General features: G+C 28.3%; 1 protein-coding gene across 1 annotated transcript in view; it reads right to left on the bottom strand.

Annotated features, from left to right (window-relative positions):
- Window positions 1-20121, bottom strand: part of LOC129961100 (zinc finger protein castor homolog 1-like) — a 497172-nt gene that overhangs the window by 299554 nt on the left and 177497 nt on the right. Inside the window, exon 4 of the mRNA XM_056074923.1 lies at window positions 3785-3872. The gene's annotated coding sequence lies outside the window, so the exon portion shown is untranslated. The remainder of the gene's footprint in view (window positions 1-3784; window positions 3873-20121) is intronic.

The raw sequence follows: 20121 nt of genomic DNA, 5'->3' as shown, positions 1-20121 counted from the left end.
AATGGGAAGTCAGGCTTTATTATGTTTCCCGCATTTATTGATAAAGGAAATGAAAATATTCTTTTTATACTGAGGGTGAAAAAAAAGTAGTCTTTTATCTTGGAAATCGTTGGGAATAGTTCATCGTTTGTAGGACAATAAATATACTTTAAGTTTATTTTCTTTTTTCAAACAGCAACTATTGAATTTTTTTGTAGTATTCTCTAATGTATGATTTTACAAGGACATGTGAAAATAAAAATTTAAACATATAATTAATAAAATAAAATGAGAATAAAAGCTGATAAGAAATATTATACTTCGACCTATAACATTATAACTTGTGAATTTATTTTTTATTTTATATTATTATTGTCAATATCTTTTTTAAAAGTAAAATATTTAGTGAGAACTAGGAATTTTACTTTTTATTTGTGTCATTGATTTACTCTGTAAAGTAGCAAAAGACTTTGATTATACTCTGGACATTTATTCACATGTCATAGTTACACATTTCATAGTTTAATTCATTTAAAAGAGGACAAATGTCCAATGTTATAGATAAAAATTTGTCTTGTCTGTGGATGGCATGCAGGCATTCTTAACAAGAATTAGCTATAATATTTTTGTAATAAGCAATAAAGTTGATAGAACTATTCAGTATTCCAAATAAAAAAATAGAAAAAAACTGAAAGCATGTTGGAGATCTCATTACCAGGCAAATTAAGACTTATAACTAGTTAATGATGATCTAATTGGGATTTCGTTTATGCCTCTTTAAATTAGAAGTAAATCAGCTGGTTCATTTTGTCATCAAATGCAGATGATTATTCCAATCTATGACATAATTTTGTAGATAAATTGCTACATAAAACATATAGATAAATTGCTACATGTTTTAGGAAAAGTGAGTAGATTTTCTGAGCTACAGAACGATACACATGAGATATCTGGCAGGGATGAAGGAAGGATCAAGCTAGAGCAAAGAGACGATAACTGTGACTATTTTGCGATTATTGGAAAGAAAATCTTTTTTTAAATTTCTCAATGTGAATCATTTGCTTTCAAATTTAAAACGGTACAATCTACTATATTTAATTGGAGCATATAAGGAAAACTAAATACTGTACTTTCAAAGCCTGCTTTGCGCATATTTGTAAAAAATAAAACCTTTTAGAAAGTATACATTTCACCTTTCTTCAATATAATTATTTGATTGTTAACAAAAAAAAAATGAATGAATTGCATAACGTTTCTAATTTTCACAGAAATTTCATTGGAGATAATCATAGCGTCATCTGACAGTGGTACAAAATTATGAAGTCCATCCCATTGCTACAAAACGGGGCGTAAATGTAACTAAACTAAATCGCAATAGACATACAAATGTGTTAATACGTAAACCACTCCTTCTTGAACTTCTGAATTTCAGACTCAATACTAAAAACTATTGACTGATTCAACGCTATATAGTATAAATATTAGATTCAATTTGCCGAACGAAACAATCAAATTCAATTTATTACAAATTCCTTTCATTTCTATTCATGTGAAAACACAATAAAATTTCGCTGCCATATTTAATCTTTATCGAAAATTCCCAGGGCTTCCTAAATACGTCTGAAAACATAATTGAAAGTTGGGAAAATAGACGAAATAAAAAAAACAGCAGTTTATTGCATTAATCCTAGGAAAACACACACTTTTACCGAGTTAGATTCTAAAGCACGGTGAAACGCATCAGTGATTTCGAAAATCCGGGAGCCACAATCACGCAAAAATTAGCAAAATCAAAGCATTATCTCGGCTGACATGGACTCTTCACAATCGTGTTTTTCTAATGGTTTCCAATCCCTCCCCCTCCCTCTCCCTTCTGGTAATGAGAGCAATGGACAGGGAGAAGAAATACGGGACGATTTGCATTGAGACGATGGCATTCTTTTCTCATTTTACTATTTCGATTTTCTCACGACTTAAGGGCGAGATCGCGATCTGAATTTTCATGAGCCGCAAAAATGGCCCACAGCAGAAAGAATCAAAAGAAGAAGAAATAGATCTTTCTCCAAAAGGCTTCACAAAGTCTAGAATTGACAGTTTTTCGAAAGAATATTTATCAAATGATTTGTTCTGCTAATCATTTCTGCAAATCGGTTCTCGAAGTGGAATTCCCAGGATTGGAAACAATAATTTAATAATTTGGAGCTACTTTTGATTCAACAGGTGTCCTTAGAGCATTTCCCTCTTTTTAATTATTGCAATCTAACAAGTGTCCCCGTCGGAATTCTCTATATTTAATTATTGGATATAATCATCAAGGCATAATGAGGCAGCTATTGATGGGTAATGATAACTGTTATTTATAAAAACTTTTTCTTTTATAAAAAAAAAGTCGTGTTTTTTTTTTTTTTTTTTTCTAAATAGTTTTGATATTTTTCGGAATTACTTTATGCTAAATAATATTTTTTTTTCTTTCAAACGAAATATTTTCATTAACTTGACATCGTAGTAATATTTGATTAAAAAATTAATTTAGCAACCTAGCAGACGTTTAACTCCTAATTGATTGATTTTCTATAATTTACCGGATTGATGTGAAAAATTTTAATACCATAGGAAATATGAATAAAAACTTTTTACCAATTATAATTTTATCAATAAATTAACATTGATAAAATAATAATTTCATAATCAAACATGAGTATTTACTTAACATTCTCTATGTTATAAAATACTATAAGGAAAAAAAATCCCAACAACCAGAAAAAATTTTAATTATTTTAATTTCCTCTTGTGGTAAACAGAAAAATTAACCCTAGAAATGTTTTTCTGTCATTGAAAATAAATTTAAAATTTTCATTAAAATCTGCAAAATTTGGTGGCATGTATGTCCCAGAAATCGATTAAAATTATATAAATATTTATAAAAAAAATTTACGTTTGTCAATCTTATTTCCGACGAAGATGCTAGTATTATGATGACGTTTTACTGATTCTTATACAATTTTCTCTAAAACAATTTTATTTGAAGATTAAATTGCATCAAACAAAATAATTTTCTTTTTTATTCAAGAATAAACGGTTTTATTAAATCTTAAATAATTTCGAAATTGTTACTAATAAAATTAATATTAATTTCATGAATAAAGCAAACTAACCTGTATTTATTTATCAATTTATTTGGATATACGTAAGAGAATTTTAATGGTACATTGCATGTCTGAATTTAAAGCAAACTATTTAAATCATTTTTTTACAATTAACTATTCATTCAAATTTTTTGAACTTATTTTAAAGATCTCATGAATGTTATACTTAAGTTTTTTTATTCTGAAAATTTATTGACCATGTTTAGTAAATTTCTACATAAATTAATAGTAATGTATGCCGACATATTTTTTTAATGTATGCCGTATAAAATGTATAATAGTAATGTATGCCGAATAGAAAAGGAAATTTTCGTTGAACATTGAAGCAATCTAGAAATTATGTATCTATTATGTAGGAAAGTATCTAGGAATTATGAACTTGCTCCCATATGAAATAAAAATCGACAAAATCAGTATGGAGGTTGTAGCTGGGAGACATTCACAAATTCTCTGTTTTAGAGAATATTAAGTGAAATAGTGTTTTTGAGATTTCTTTTGGAAACAAAGAATGGTGGAAGATGGTCAGGTGACTATTGATGATAGAACTAGACATCTGAAGCTTTCACATAGAATAAAAATTGACGAAATCGGACTAGCTGCTGTAGTTAGTATTCTCTCATTATGCCAATTATTGTAAAGATATTGAAAACTATACTTACTTTTTGTCAGTATTTTTTGGAAAGTGTAAACACGAGTAATTTCGTTGGAAAAAGAATTTTCTTCCCTTTGACGAATCACGATTACGCACTGAAACAAAAGAGAAACACAATAAATCATTCTGTTCGAACACAAAACGTAAAAAAATGTATAAAAATTAGTTAAAAGAGTTATAAAAATGGGAGATAATCTATATTAACAGTACAGAGAAAGCTACAAGAGGTATCAATATGCTCAGTAGTACTGTTCTGGGTGTAAAACTTAATTTATTTAAAAGTATTTTATACATTTATCCCAATATTCAATTTAAAATGGCAACAACCGATAATTTGTGTACTGAAACTCTATTTAAGTGAAAATAAAGTTTGCGGTGTTACATTATGGTCTATATTCTAGGTATAATTTTAATTTATTTAATGGTATTTTATATATTTTAACAAGATTTTGTCTAGAAAGACATCAATTGATATTCTGTGCTCTGAAATTCTGTTTAGATGAGAGTTGTTCAATGCTGCCCAGGTTTTCCCTAAAATGCTCAAAAACTTGTATTAATTTATTCATAGTACTGAGGTCACTCATTGTTTTCTCCTTACTTAGTTTCTAAACTGTTTTTCTCAGTCAACTTGACTAATTAAAAATTATATTAAGAAAACAGCCAAATTACCAAAATAGTGAAAGATGATTTCTAACAGCTCTTAAATGGAAAAGTAGCAAGGAATTTATTCAGTTCTGGCATCTAAGATTCCAATTTTTTTTAACATTTTGTTAATAACACCTCCTAAATATCACACAAAATACAATTTTAATAAAAATTAATACAAAAACACTTTTTTTTCCCCAAATAAGAGATAAATTTGATATTTTTTTCTAAATAAGCGATCCCTTCCGTTTAAAGTAATCCATTTAAAAATAATTTGACTCGAAAAAAAGATTACTCTTCGATATTTTACTAACGGATTAAAATCTGACAATATCACAGAATGAAATAGTTTATTTAATATAATTTTGCTTTCTTCAGCTGGCATAACAATTTTTTACGATTTGAAATATAAAAAAGAAGGACCCGAAAAACAATTTCAGTAGATTAAAATCTTTACTTGTAATTTATCGCAAACTCTTTGAAGCAACAATCCTAAAACACAATATTGAAAGGGAAAACAATAAAATTTTCGAATCATTTCCATAATTACACTTCAACTGCTAAACTGAATCCGGGATGGCTGGAAAAACAAGTATTTCATTCTTGATCTTAAATCATTAACCATTGAATAAGTATCCATTATATCTCCGTGAATTTTTCTCACTTACCAAGGATAAGAATTCTAATCTCCAGAAAATATCATTTCTTTTGAAATTCTCTTAATGCTTTTATTCATACTTTCATTTTAAATATGTGTCTTTTTTTTAATAAAGAGCCGTTTTTACAAATTAAAAGAGCTACCTTTAAACATTTTATCTCACATTTATAATGTTCAGAAGAAACATGCACTTTAACATCATATTCAGTCAAATATTATATAACCTCTTTTTGAAATATGGATCCAAGATTCGTTCACTTATTGTTACCAATGCCATAGAAAATTTCATTAATCATTTAAACTTTTATCTATCTTTAACAATAGCCAACAGATTTTACAGTAAGTGAGAAGTTCAAATTTTTAAATTGTGAGGATTGTTTTTCTATGCTTAGAGAAAAAAATCACATTCAATATGGCGTAGATATATAAAGGCTAAATAAGGATTTGTTTTTATTTCGTTCCTTTGTCCCATTTGAAGTTATAAAGTAAAATAAATTACTGTTATTTTGCTTTCTCAGCACTTTCTAAAATGTTGCATCTTCGGGGGATCTGTAGCATCCGCCTTGGTCATTCCGTTATCACTTCACTGCAATGAAACGGGACAAATGCGGCAGCCAGTTTCACATCTAAGCCATGGATTTGAAATTTGGTTGGATAAGAAAGGCATACTTAAATTACTTCTCCTGTTTCAAAGAGCTTACACCGAATCAAATTGATGGCGATGAAATATCAACCGATTCAAACTATTGCAATCGTCCACATAAACAATGTTTGTGAAAAAAATCAATAAAATAGCGAAACCAAGATTTAGTTACTTTAACAACAAGATTCAACATTTTAAAATCAGACATAAAGAGTAAGCAGAAATTGTTTCAGTCTTGATTTTCTTATAATAATATGTCATACTTAGTGCTAACTTTCATCGTATAGTGGAGGTAATTTAATATGCATTTTGGACCTTTTCTTATCCGTAAATTATGTTTTTTTATTGATAAACTTTTGGATTGAATTCAAAATTTGATACAGACATAAATTCATGGTATCAAGAATATGTATAAAAAATTATTTATTTAACTCGTTGTGGTCTTAATGGATCGAGTTCAAATGCACATGAATGTGTAGAGATAGTCATCTGGTTTGCCGAAAATTTGATCCATGTCTATAGCTTTCATGTGGGAAGCACATGAAAATATAATTTAAGGTATATGATTACTTTCAGGATAAAAGTTTTTGAAAACCCCTGTAAAATAGTTTTATTTTGAATTTTTTTCATAAAAAAGATTGAAAAAACATCTGTGAAACAAAAATATACAAGTTAAAAGACAAAAGTCTTTAAAAATTGAAAAATAGCGGAGGCTTGCTAAAAACAGGTATGAAGCAAAAATTTCCTAGTTTAATGGTTTATCAAATGATTTGTTTAAAATTTTGCATATAGTTTAAGAAATATATTGCCTAGTTCCAGAATTCAAAAAAAAAAAAATTGTATTTATATCCACTCTTTACTTGAAGTTCAACTGAGAAATAACATAAAAATTGCAGTGATTTTTTTTCATTGTGAAGCCTTAAAACAATTATAGAATATTTATGCATGAACAGATTACTTATTCTCTAGTATTTGGTGTAATAATATATTGAGATAATTATTACACCAAATTTGCAAAAATTGTAGATTAGATTTCAATTTATGAGTTTTTTTGTAAAAAAGTTCTATCAAATTCAGAATTTAATAAGATAATATTTAAAGATTAAAAGTGTAAATATAAAAAAGTGCATAATGCAAATATAAAAAAAATGTGCGCAATGCAAATGTATAAAAAAGCGTGTATAAGGCAAATATAAACAAAAAAAAAACATGCATAATGCAAATATAAAAATCAATGTAACTTACAAAAAAAAAAAAAAAAATGTGCTAAGAAAGAAAATTCAAACAGTTTTATGAAGAAGACTAATCAGAAATTTAGAATAATGAGCCAAAAAAAAAATCCATTTATCTCAAAAAATAGACTATTTAACGTAGTCACCTATTAAATAAGTTTGTTCCTTTATTTAACTTCCGTCTTCATAAATAGACAGATGTTACTTCAAGAATGATATTTCTGATTTCAGGATGTCTAAAGCGCAACGATCGAAATTTCTTAGTGTTTTTAATAATACCTTTACTTTGCATACTTCATATACAATAAAGTGAGAGAAAAAAATGACTATAAGAGGATGAAAAAAAGTATCATGGAATGTTCCTTATACGTAAGCAAAAACTTCAGTAATCAGCATATTTTAAGATCTTCGAATATGACTTAAAACTTAATGTCTATATTGAAAAATACGAAGGTCATTTATCTGTTATAACACACTTTTCCAAATCTCTATGTCTGACCAATGCGACAAAATGTAAGATCCAGATTAATGAGGTTCCTGCCAGATTCAAATAATTCCTATTTATGTCCGATCCTTGTTAGAATCTAGACTGCGATTTTCTCATCTACATTTTTTTTTGTGAAGTTTTGAAGTTTTTTTGTTGAAGCTACATTTTTGAAATTTTTCATGCTTGACAAAATTTGATTCGTGCTCTCCATATTACATGAAAATGAAAGCAGCCTGAGGGATTTAATATTTTTACAGATAATTATCATGCTCTTTTGAATGTGTGATCAGTATTTAATTTTGAAGTATCACTCTCATATAATTTGTTGGCGCATGTTATTTTATTGAGCCATGTAGAGAGCTCTATTATCTAGATTTAATTATTTTAGTGTAATAGAACTTAGAAGCATACAGATTTTAGGTCCTTTATAGCTGATCTATTTGTAAGCTAGAATGAATATAATTCTGTGATTTGGATATTTTTGGATCATAATGATGAAATAATACAGAATTTCTGCAGTCCACCAAGGGAAAGAAACAAACATAACAATGAACATAGTACTACATTGATATTTATAAAGCATTTATAAAAAATACTGTTGTAAACAAATCAAAGGTATATTTAATATAAAATGATAAGAGTAAATTATTAGTGATGCAATTATATGAATATAAAAGCACTTTAAAGACACTGGTACATCTTTCTCACAGAAAAAGATGAACCAGTCTTTACTTTAGTCCACACAGAACTAAAGGCTGTTAGAAATTTCAAACAAACAACTTGTTTCGTCTTTTTTGGTGTGGCAAGTATAGGTGAGTCATTATTATATTTCAATGAATGAGAAAATGGGAGATCAGAATTTTTTTCAGCATCAACTTAATCTGAAGTTCAATGTAAGTAGCACTTGTATGCAATATTTGACAAGATTTAATCGCATGGAAGCCATTATTTTACACGAACTATTACATATTTGATAAAAATCAGATGTTTTGCAGATTATATGAAAATAGAAAGTAATTAAACCAGAAAACAGCAAGATATACAGGATATCGTTATTATTTGCAATTAATTTCGACTTAATATCTTCTTATCTAAACGTTTTATGGATGTAAAACATTTTCAACTGTTAAGTATACATAATCAGTGGTTTGATACTAAGCATACATGTTGAAAGAGGTTTTTTTTTTTTTTTTTTTTTTTTTTTTTGCGCATGCTGGAGATCGAAGTTCAAAGAACGCACCGCTGTTTTTGATGAAAAGCAGTTACGACGTTGAGTCATTTTTTGACCATAAAAAATAAAAAGAAGCATGAAAGGAAAGGAAAAGTATTAAACATAATGGTTCCATCATTTTTCCTAAGAACACAATTTTTTTCTTCATCTCATGTTAAGATCAAAAACACGGAAAGGAATGTTTACTTGAATAAAAAAAATATTTCTATTACTGTTAAAATTTTGCCGGAAAAGGATATTTAAGGTAAAAACAAAAATAAAAACGCGAACAAAATTTCCTATCCCAAGACAGGTGGTACAAGGGCTTAGTATTTAAGGCTCGAATTAGAAAAAATCCTCTTTTAGTATTCGGACAGAGTTCACTATAACTAATTATGATATTTAAAAAAAGACATTAAACTAGAATGTTGATTTGAACTAGTTTTGTTTCATTTTCATTTCTGGCGTCTTTGTAAATGAGTAAAACAAACAATGGACTGAAGGTTCTGGACTTGAACGGAGAATTCCTGATATTTTATTGCTTTTTCAGGATTGTAAAACTAACTCAGATTTGTTAAAATTTTAAATAAAATATAGTCTTATAGTTCCAATTTAACACTTCTCTCCTTTCCCCTGAAAATCTACTACGCCATGGATTGAATTTCAAAAAGTATTCATTTCATACAAAAGTTAAAATTTAAAGATTTTGATCTTAAAAGTTTATTAAATGCAATAATCGGAAGCTATATATTTCTAAGAAATTATTTTATACGTTTCATTGTAAAGTTAAAAGGCAATTTCACCGAATGTAGGTATTTTACTGGATTGAAGTGATAGAAAACTAGTATATCAGCCCCACCTGGAGTAACATCTATAAATACCAATTGACCTAAGTTAGATGGTCTTTAACTTAGCAAATTTCGTCGGTCGTCGATGCGCTTAGTTGCGCCAGGGGATAATATTGTTGAGACAGGGTCAAATATTAAAGTTGCTGTAGCGGCGGAATATATTTTAATACTATGTTTTTGCGGCACTTTCATCTCATGACTAGAGCTCGTTATAACATACCCGTCTTGCCCATCTCCTTTCTTAGTTACTGAATGTATCTGAATATTTATTTTTACATTCTTTTATGATCAAAGGGATAGAAGAAAACCTTCAACGTTTTTGTAAAGAAAAAATTCCGAATTTTGTTTTAAAGATGCCTTTTTTTTATTGAAAGAAATTATGAAATGAGAGAAATATGTTTAAAATTAAATAAATATATTTAATATATCACAGATAATGCAAGAGGAAATGATTTGACATTTGAAAGACATTTATGATAAAAAAAAACATTTGCTATGGGGACAAAAGTATTTTTATACATTCACTTCTTTAAATCGATAATATATAATACATGTATTTTGTATGCCATATTTCAATTAACACAAAACTTTGTCTAAATAGATGATACGTTTTCATTCATTCAAGTCTTTTTTAAATTTTTAATTCTCTCACTATACGATTTCAGCAATGAAAAATCTATTAACTCAATATAGGTTAAAAGGAAACAAAATGGAATAATTATATACAACAATTAATGTTAAACAAAACAAATATGGTAAAAAAAAGCTGTTTTGCAAAATTTGAATGGAGTGTTTCTAATCAAGATGGAATTCAAATTATTTTTGTTTACTTATATTGAAGAAGATGACAGAAAAAGAATGCCGTCACGACTCCACTAAGATTCGGTAGACACAGTAAAAAGTCCAGCATTAGTATAAAATCAGCGGAGTTCATCTCCTCGAGACATTCTCCCATATACCTTAATGAAAGTGATATTTCCTTTCCCCCCGCATAAAAATTATGGACTTTCGGCAAGACCACGAATGCCATGAATATTAATGTTTTCTTTCAAAGACTCGCACATGAGCGTTTTTGTTCTTTGTTATGTAATCAAGGATATGGATGCGAATACTCAGACCGAGAGACAGTCAATTCCTTTAAGAGATTCGATTCCAAATTTGATACATATCACCAGTTAAAATGTTAAAATTGAGTACCAAGTTTATCTATTTAACTCTTGGTGTATTGTAGTTATCATATTCATTTGTACTCTGACTGCCGGACTATTTCCTGTGAATGGAGTCAGTTCATAATTAAATACAAATCCTCAAATTTGATGTTAAAACCAAATATCCAATTAACGGATAAAATTAAAACCACATATCCAATTAACGGATAAAATTAAAACCACATATCCAAGACGGATTAAATTACCAAATTTAATCAGTATATCTCAAAATGTGTATTGTGCTCACACGAACGCATGTTAAAATAACGCATTTTATTATTAAAATGCGTTATTTTTTAAATGAATTTCTAGTAATCAAATGGCAGCCCGCTAATATGAAACCTGCCGGATTAAGGAATCTAAATTGTTTCAGTTGGAAAGCTTAATTAAGATATTTGTCATAGATGGAGAGCTGCACTTTTCACAAGCAATTATCATTTGACGCAGATTTGTTATAAAAATAATACTACTCTCAGAAAAATTATCATTCAGAAAATGTGTTTTTCTGACACAGAAAGGTCGGAAACGTGGAGAGTAGTCAAAATTTTGAATTCAAAATTTTTGACGATTAAAATATTTTATATACTTCAAAGCATAAATATTAAACATCCGAATACTTCATTTATTTAAAAAGGACATAATCATAGAGAGCGCACAGTACCCACATTTTATATCAACCAAAGCATAAAATTGCGCCTCACCACAAAAAAAAGAGAGAGAGAGAGAAAACAAAAGAGAAAAGAAAAAGCTTCAAGTGATCATTTAGCTTTCCATCGTCACCCACAATACGTTTTCAACAAAACTACTCAATCAAGCATTTTAGTAGCAACAGTAGCAAGGAGGGAAGGGGAAAAAAGAATGGAACACGGAGCTCGCTGTTCGAAACCGTTCTCGCAGCTCAATCTTAGCCGATTCATCAAAAACAATAAAGTATTTTGTAAAAGTTTGCAACCCGCTTGAAAATTTCCCCCAACCCATTTTGGTCACACAGATGGGTGCACAACGTGTTGTATTTTCCCACCAAAAAACGTTTTTCCGGTCTGTCGAATCCTGAGTGCGAAGCCGTGAAGAAGCAACGTTTGCTTTTTAAGTCCATTTTAAATCCTTTCCACACTTGGATCGTTTTTCTTTTTCTTCTGTTTTAGATATGTTTCGGTAATAAAGGATGGATAACTTATTCGGAAACAACTGGCATTAACTTAGAAATCGAAAGTTTTCTATCGTTATTTTTTTCCCCCTTTGTTTCTTTAAAGTCGTATTCCAATCATTTTTTTTTTTTTTCAGTTATAACTGAATATTCATAGCAGGGTGTTTTATAGAAAGAGTAAAGCATTTTTTGTAAATATTGGGAAATTTTAAAACCTTTGGAGGTTGGTTGCTACTTTTAGTTCTAATGAGCAATTTCCAAACAAGGTTTTCGTTTTCCTTTTCAAATTGTTTTAGTTGTCGAAAAAACAAAAGAAGTTTTTGTAATATCTAATAGTAAAATTTTATATGTTTAATAAAATGACGTGGAAATGAATACGTACTTTTCAGAATAATAATAACAAAAAAAAAAAAATGATTGCATATCTAAATAGAAAAAAATACGTGCCTCAAACAAATTTTGAACTAAAAATAGATAGTTAAACATAGTTACTAAGATACTTAAAAATGGTTATATGTTTAAATAAATTTGATTTTTCAAATATTTGTTTCAACTTTTCTTCTTAAATTTGTTTCATGAGTGTTACTTCAGAAAATAAGGCATTTTGTAAGGTTTTTAGGCTTTTAAGAATTTCTAAAGATACTTTATTTTTGTTTTTTCTTGGTATTACCGATAGAGTAAAAATATCAGAAATTTCGATCTTATTTCATCACTTATTTCAATCAAAATAATTAAATTTCCTGAATAATTCCGGACAGTTTCGGTTGGAAAAATGTTGTGATTTTGTACCAATTTTGGACATAATGTCTCGGATTTTCCCAACTTATAAATAAACAGTACCTGGTAAAAAAAAATTAAAAACCTATATTAGTTAGAATTTTTTTAAAAATAGTTTTTAGTTAATAGGACAAAAATGATGATTACGTTAATAAAGAAAAATTAAACCGCGATGAACATTCTGGGGTTGGAATAGTAGATGTGTCTTTCAAACAACATTAATTAAGATTAAATTTACATTTCTAAGAAAAAAAATCATTACATTTCTTTTTTAGTTAGCACTTATTTTAGGTCCGTATCTTCTACGATTTCTTGAAATATAATTTTATTAATTAATAAGAAACTGAATAGAATATTTCTGAAATATAATTGAGAATTCCTTGCATAATGTTAGGTATTGCAAAAATATCTCACTTTGCGGAGAAAATGGATTATTTTCTTTACACTTGCACTTCTCTTTACTTTTATAATAGATTTTAATTATTTATACTTTTCTTTTGCTTGAAAATATCCTAAAAAAACAATAAACAACCGAAAAAGATTTCAGATCTGAATTATTGCAACTTTCATTTTGTAACACATCTCTTGAAATTAATAAATGTTAAAAAATTTTTGACTCAAATAAATTAATAAATTCGCGAATTATTTGCCAAATATTTTTGTTCAGGAATTTTTTATAAACATTTTATATTTATTTCTTTAGCATTTATTACTTCAAATTATATTTCTCTAACTTTGTTAAAAATATTAATTTAATTTACAGTCTGCTCTAACTTTAAAGCTTAGAACTGACTTTAATTTTCATTAAATAAACTTATAGCGTCTTGAAAATTAAATTTTTTTTTGAATCATTAGTTAAAAGCAGACAATAACTTTCGATAAATATATCCATTCATTATTACCACTAAAATTTTTCTCAAGAAATTTTCCTACTGAAAGTATCCCATGAAATGCCTTAATGTTCTTGTTTGGAATAGTTGAGTATAATTACTAGTTTCTTGAGGTTAACTGCCTCGTGTTTGTAGACGATTAAAAAGGAATAACTTAAAAACGACTACTTGCGAGTGGGATAAAGCGAAAATGATATGAAACATAAAAAAAAGTATCCGACTTTCGGTAGTTATTCGAGTTTTTTCAGCAGAGGATGCTTAATTATAGTATTGCCTGATGTGAAAGCCCAAAACAGAGAATTCGAAGAACAATAACCATTTATCAGATGCGAAAGCCAAAACAATCCAAACTTTTTTCAATGTTTAGGCAGGAATTATTATTGCAGTTTAGCCTAAAATTTTGTGATTAAAATTACAGGATAGCGTATGATTACTTGACTAGTTTTATATCTTCCATTCAAGGATAATTCGGATAATTAAATAAAAAGAAAAATACACCGATTTTCTTCATTACTTATATATAAATGCGCTTATATTACTTCTTTTTATTTTACCTTTGATTTAATAAAATTTTTAAGTTTTTTTTTTTAATTTTGAGGATTTAATGAGTAAAATTTTGAATGCAAAGTAATGTGTGTAAGATATTTAAAAGTTTATGAGTTTTTACTCAGCTTAAATTTATAAAATCTTTTACATTAATTAATCATTTTTAGTTTTATAAATAAAGGATTCCAATCCCAAGTGCGGTTAATAGATTAAGTTTCAACAGCCAAAAACATTGATTTAATAAATTCTAAAATATTAGTAAGCAAAAGTCAAAAATAGAGATAATCATTTGACTGGTAAATAATTTCATAACATAATTATACTAAACAACACCTTTTTGTTTCCCCCATTTTTAAACAAGAATTAAGCTTTAGAATTAATTTTAATTTTCTTGACAAATGAGAACGTTTTTATTTTCAACTTTTGATCTGGACATGAATATTTTCACACAATGGCAATTTACTGAATAAAATGTTGACTTATAACTCACATAAAAGGGATTGATTGATAGGTATGTGTTGCCATTAATAACCAAGCAAAACGCTGAAAGAAATCAGTTCGTATCTTTTCCAGGGTAGCAAACTTATCACAAATTGCAACAATTATGGACATTATAACTTAAGATGGACTTTTAAGTAACTATCAAATTCCTTTATCTGCAAAATAAACACGTAAAAATAAATTTATTTATACACACGTAAATTTATACTTAAAAATTATTTAGTAGATAACATTTTCCAACAAAATATTTAATTAATAAATTCAATAAATAATATTCAATTGAAACAACCATTTCCATTTCAATGGAAATTAAATCTGTCTTTATTTTTGATTTTTTTTTCAAAATCAAACTGAAAAAAAAAAAAAAAAAAAAAAAAAGAACGACCTTGTTGAAGCAGCAACAATTACAAAATAAGAACTCGAACTTGCCCTTGATGTCTAAGACCGTGATTGAACAAATGAGAACTTTCTTTCTACCCATCTCATACCCGATTTCTTTGCCGGTATCTCCTTGAAGTTGAGCAATTTCCTATTACTTAACGTGACATTAAGGCCTAATAAAAATAGGTGTGCTTCATTATAAAACTTCTCAAAACTTTCCGTTACATAACTGGAAAAGTTGCTGCTTATTTTTATTGAGTGAAAGTTACAGAATAAAATATAATTTTTTTTTCAAAACTTTTATAGTGTAATCATGCATACTAATTCTTGCCTTATATAGGTGTCGTTTGAATAATCCTCAGCAATAAGTCATGCGAGGGTGTGTCTATAAAAGCTGCATATGAATGTTCGGGAAAGTTAAAAACATACATTTCATTTTCCTTGAATTTAAAGTGAATATACATTTGATATTTTTTATGCAAAAAAGATATAAATTTTCTTAATTGAAACTCAGAAATTGCTCAACTTTTTTTTGTAACATTATGGCTAAAGTTAAATCTATATTTAACGAATTGCTTTCCCGATTATATACTCAAAGAAAAAGCAATTTGAATAGATAATTTAAATTTTTTCCATGTGCATGTGATGTTGTGTGTTGTGCTTGGAACACATATTTGTTTTATTTTTGGGAATATTTTTTGAAATCCAACTTAGACCCATGATTTCTTTGGATCCAACTTGATCATCATAAACTAAAAACCGATATAAGCTGAGCGATATTTTTTTATGTGCGAGCTACTTAGTGTCCTAAGTTAAATATAATTCTAAATAGAATCTTATTTAAATAAATAAATTATGTAGTACTTCATCTACATTACATTTCCTTTAATAAAAGCAGTGTTTTGCTATTTAAGTGATAACCAAAAACTTGCATTTTTTTAAAAAAATATATGAACTAGATTCTTGTGCAGATCGAATCCAATAATAATAAAAATTAAATTCCTTGAACCCTTAATATTTGGTTTTATTTAACATTAATAAATTGCTTGCACATGTTTTATTCTGCGTTTTCACTAATAATAACGAGAATTCGCTCGCAATAGTCTCTGCCTATTTGGGTAGTAAATTTAATAAAATTAAGTACTTTCTAGGTGGTATATGAGTAATACTTTCAAACAAATCGTATTTTTCACACTTCAATATACGTGTCTACTTTATTTTTTATTTTCCTACTCTTTATTCGTGATCATTCTTACTGTTGTGAAACTCATGAAATGACTGATGTTAAGTCAAAACCTTGCTCAACCTTTGGCTTTAAGATTATGATTCTTTATTAAACTAAGCAAGATACTGAATGGATCAACATTTTAGACAGATTAAATGATCAAACAAATCATCGACTCAACACTTATAAAAAAACTTCTTAAAAAATATATCATAATGATGGCAGATAAATTTATTTTTCCCTTCATCGCCTATTCACACTACGAAGAAGGGCTTATAATACAAATGGCAATCCACCAGGGAAAAGAAAGTCCCAGAAATCTTTTGGAGAAGGAACCTTGAGCCCAACATCTTCATGTTCATCATTTGTCGAATGACAAATCGCCTTATCTGAGGACAAGAACAGAAAAAAAAAAGAAAGTATCAGAACAGAAAGTGACCTATAGATTGAGTGAACGCTTCAAAATATGTACGAAATGGTAGCCACCATATTTTGACAATCAAAAGTTGATAAGTTATTGCCATTTTCTTCGAAATACTAACATTACCGCTGCAGCAATGAGCGCAACGGTTCCATAACCAATGAAATTTGGTAGAAATCTGTTGCTGAGCCACGCCCTGACTGCGAAACGAATGGACCCAACAGTTCAGAGGTCCCAGGCGCACCCGGTGAATGATTGTCAGAAGATAATCGACTTTAAAGCAGCTTTCAACGTAACCAGGTGTCTCAAATGGAATACCACCAAATACTAAAAGATGTACGATAAGAAAAATGCATTTTTCTTTATATACATCCATCCACTCGGGATATAAATACATTCCAAAGCCACCGTGTGACAACCGAAGAAGGTTAAAAAAAAAGAGAACAACTAAAAAAAAAAGTTTGCTAGCAAAGAAGGTGGACAGTTGAGATAGGTTGCTGAGATGGATGGCATTTGGAGCTTGGTGTAAAAAAGGGGAAAAAATAATAATAATAACTGATGGCGGATACTGTCGATACCTATCAATAGGGAAACTCGTCCTACTGGAATGTTGAAAAGATTTTTTTTTTCATAATTTTCTCCCATTTTTTGAAACCTTGATTAAAAGAATGAAGGGAGAGAGAGATAAATGAGACCTTGACTGCTTTCATATAAAAGCTGTATAATAGGAATCCTTCTCGAAAATTAAATATGCGATGTCTGGAAGTGAATAATTTTCCAATATCCATTTATTATTATTTTTTGCACTCGTTTTTTTCCTACCTATTAAAAAAAGAAGAAAAATATCGAAATTTTAATACAAAGATAAAGGGATTTTTTTTTATAGATTGGACCTAGTCGGGGCTTTTTGTCTTGCCTTAATCGTAAATATTAATTTAAAATAATGCTATTGACTGTAATATTAGCAAGATGTAGACATTTTTTAAGTAAAAAAAATGTAATTCTTTCAAGCTTTTCTTTAATAAGAACAATGATTTTTCTCTTCTTAATTGATTTTTTAGCTCAGTGATTAAAATTTATGGAGCTAAAATTACGAGAAAGAAGATAGGTGGAATTTCAAAAATGCACGCCTTTCTATAGAACATTCTTTTTTAAAGTATCCCATTTTATAGGGAAAATGATATTCAAAACCTATATTTATAGACAGATTAGATGAGAATAGAGAGTTCCTTAATAGATATTCTTAATGACATTATAGTCTATCTACAATTTTTAAATTTGTTAAATATCACTTAAAAAATATCATCTATAATTTTTAAGGATCGATAGATATTTTAAATTATTTTGCTGCTCAAGGTTAACATAACCTTCGTAACTGCACAGGTAGGTTAGTATGTAATTACTCGTTGTCTTACAATATGTTGTGAAATCGTGTTTTTTTACAACATGCGCATTATTAGATCGAAATAAAATTATTGCAGGACATTATTATGTATATCTCATGAGTATAAATAAAATACATTCAAAAGCTCAATTAATTGCAAAAACAATCTCAATACGGCTGTCGTTTCCTACATAATTTTTTATAGAACCACGATACTTACGTATGAATGAATTTTTCTTGACGTTAAAAAATTCGATGAGACTTCCCCAATGCAAATAAAGTCGGAAACGTAGAACATAATAAATTAAATTATTCCTTTATTTCACAATTATCCCTTTCAGTTTATATTCTGAGTATTTTTATGGGAACTACAAAAATTCTTAGTAAGAAAATAATACTTAAAGTATTTTTACAGTCAAAAGCGATTTCACAATCTTGAAAATTTTAATATTTAAATTAACTTTAAGGAAAATAGAATAATTCTCATTGAATGAATTTTATAATACTTAATTTATTCTGCATATATAAAATAAGAAGATAAAAAGTAATTTCTTTATACTTGACAGTTTTAGGAGCGTATTGCTTCTACGCTAGATATTATCAAATAGAAGAACAAAAAATTTTTTAATTACATATTTATTTAGTCTGTATTCTAATTATCATTTATAAAAGATTTACAGAGATAATTTATATAATTCCTTCAGCCTATGTTTTATCATATTGATGAATTAAAAGGCAAAAAGAAAAATAAGTAATAATGAGTATTGTCTTACCTATAAAAATAATTTGTAATAATAGTAATAATAAAAATAATTTGTAATTGAGCAATTAATAGATTTTTCTACTAGTTACAGACATACATTTTGAAGACCATAATAACTTTAATATCAACATACGATATATTAATAAGTCTATCATTTTCAGATAGAAATTGTTTTCTTTCATAAGCTCACAAATATCTTTTTTTTTTTCAAAAACACAATGAAGTAAAAAATGGATTGAAGCGAAATCCGGTAGTCAGTCTGTCAATCCGTCATCTCAACCACGGGTTATTTTGACTCACGATACGGATATCTTTTCATCATCTAGAAGAATCACTAGTGCGAATGAACCATAACCCGATCACGCTACTTTTCTTATTACGAGTAATCACAACCTTTGTACAAAATCCATAGCAATTTTCGTACCCCTCTTTAAAATCCGCGAGCAACCCTCTCACGAATTTCCGACAAGAACTCTTGGCAAGGTTGCCCACCCACCCAAGAAGATGACGTCTTGTAATGGAACATCTCCACCTGCAGACTTCGACACCTGAGGATAGATGATAGACATTTGGTACTGACCCGAGATGCTATTTTCCACATTCTTGGAGTAAAATGAAATGAAAGTCGTTTGTGGAAAACCGAATGCCATATACTTTTTTTCTTTACCCTCTCTCTCCAAGAATTTGCAATGATTTCGCAGCAGATGAATAAAAGTGGAAGAGTTACATTAAGAAATACATTCGTGTACCAAATGATTTCAAGATAGGGGAAGAGAAGATTTTTTGGTTTGAAGGTGGATAAGTATGTTTAATGAAGAATTGGAAAGAGAAAGAAAAATTTTCAAGTATTGTAGCAGAGATTTTGTAGAAGTGAGATAAAAATTGAACGAAAAGTTACAAAATTGAGTTTTAAATAGTTTGGAAGGATATAATGTGAGCAGCTACAAAATTCCGTTTTAAATAGTTTGGAAGGATATAATGTGAGCAGCTACAAAATTCAGTTTTAAATAGTTTGGAAGGATATAATGTGAGCAGCTACAAAATTCAGTTTTAAATAGTTTGGAAGGATATAATGTGAGCAGCTACAAAATTCAGTTTTAAATAGTTTGGAAGGATATAATGTGAGCAGCTAAGCTCCATGAATTCACGAAACCATTTCAGACAACAACAACAAAAATATATAAAACTTGTATATTTTCATTGAGTTATATTTTGAAGCAGATGACATTTTGCAATTGAAATTCCCAATTTGCAGATTTCGACGCCAAAGAATATATAAAAAGGTATTTGGTACTAACACTAGGTTCCATTTATTCTAAATAAATGAATAACAACATTAAAATTAAGTAAAGAATTTACAAAAAAAAATCCCTTACAA

Source organism: Argiope bruennichi, chromosome X2, assembly GCF_947563725.1.
Source record: "Argiope bruennichi chromosome X2, qqArgBrue1.1, whole genome shotgun sequence".
In the NCBI taxonomy this organism is placed as follows: Eukaryota; Metazoa; Arthropoda; class Arachnida; order Araneae; family Araneidae; genus Argiope; species Argiope bruennichi.
Note: the sequence above shows the minus strand (reverse complement) of the source record. Positions and strands in the feature narration are given on the sequence as shown.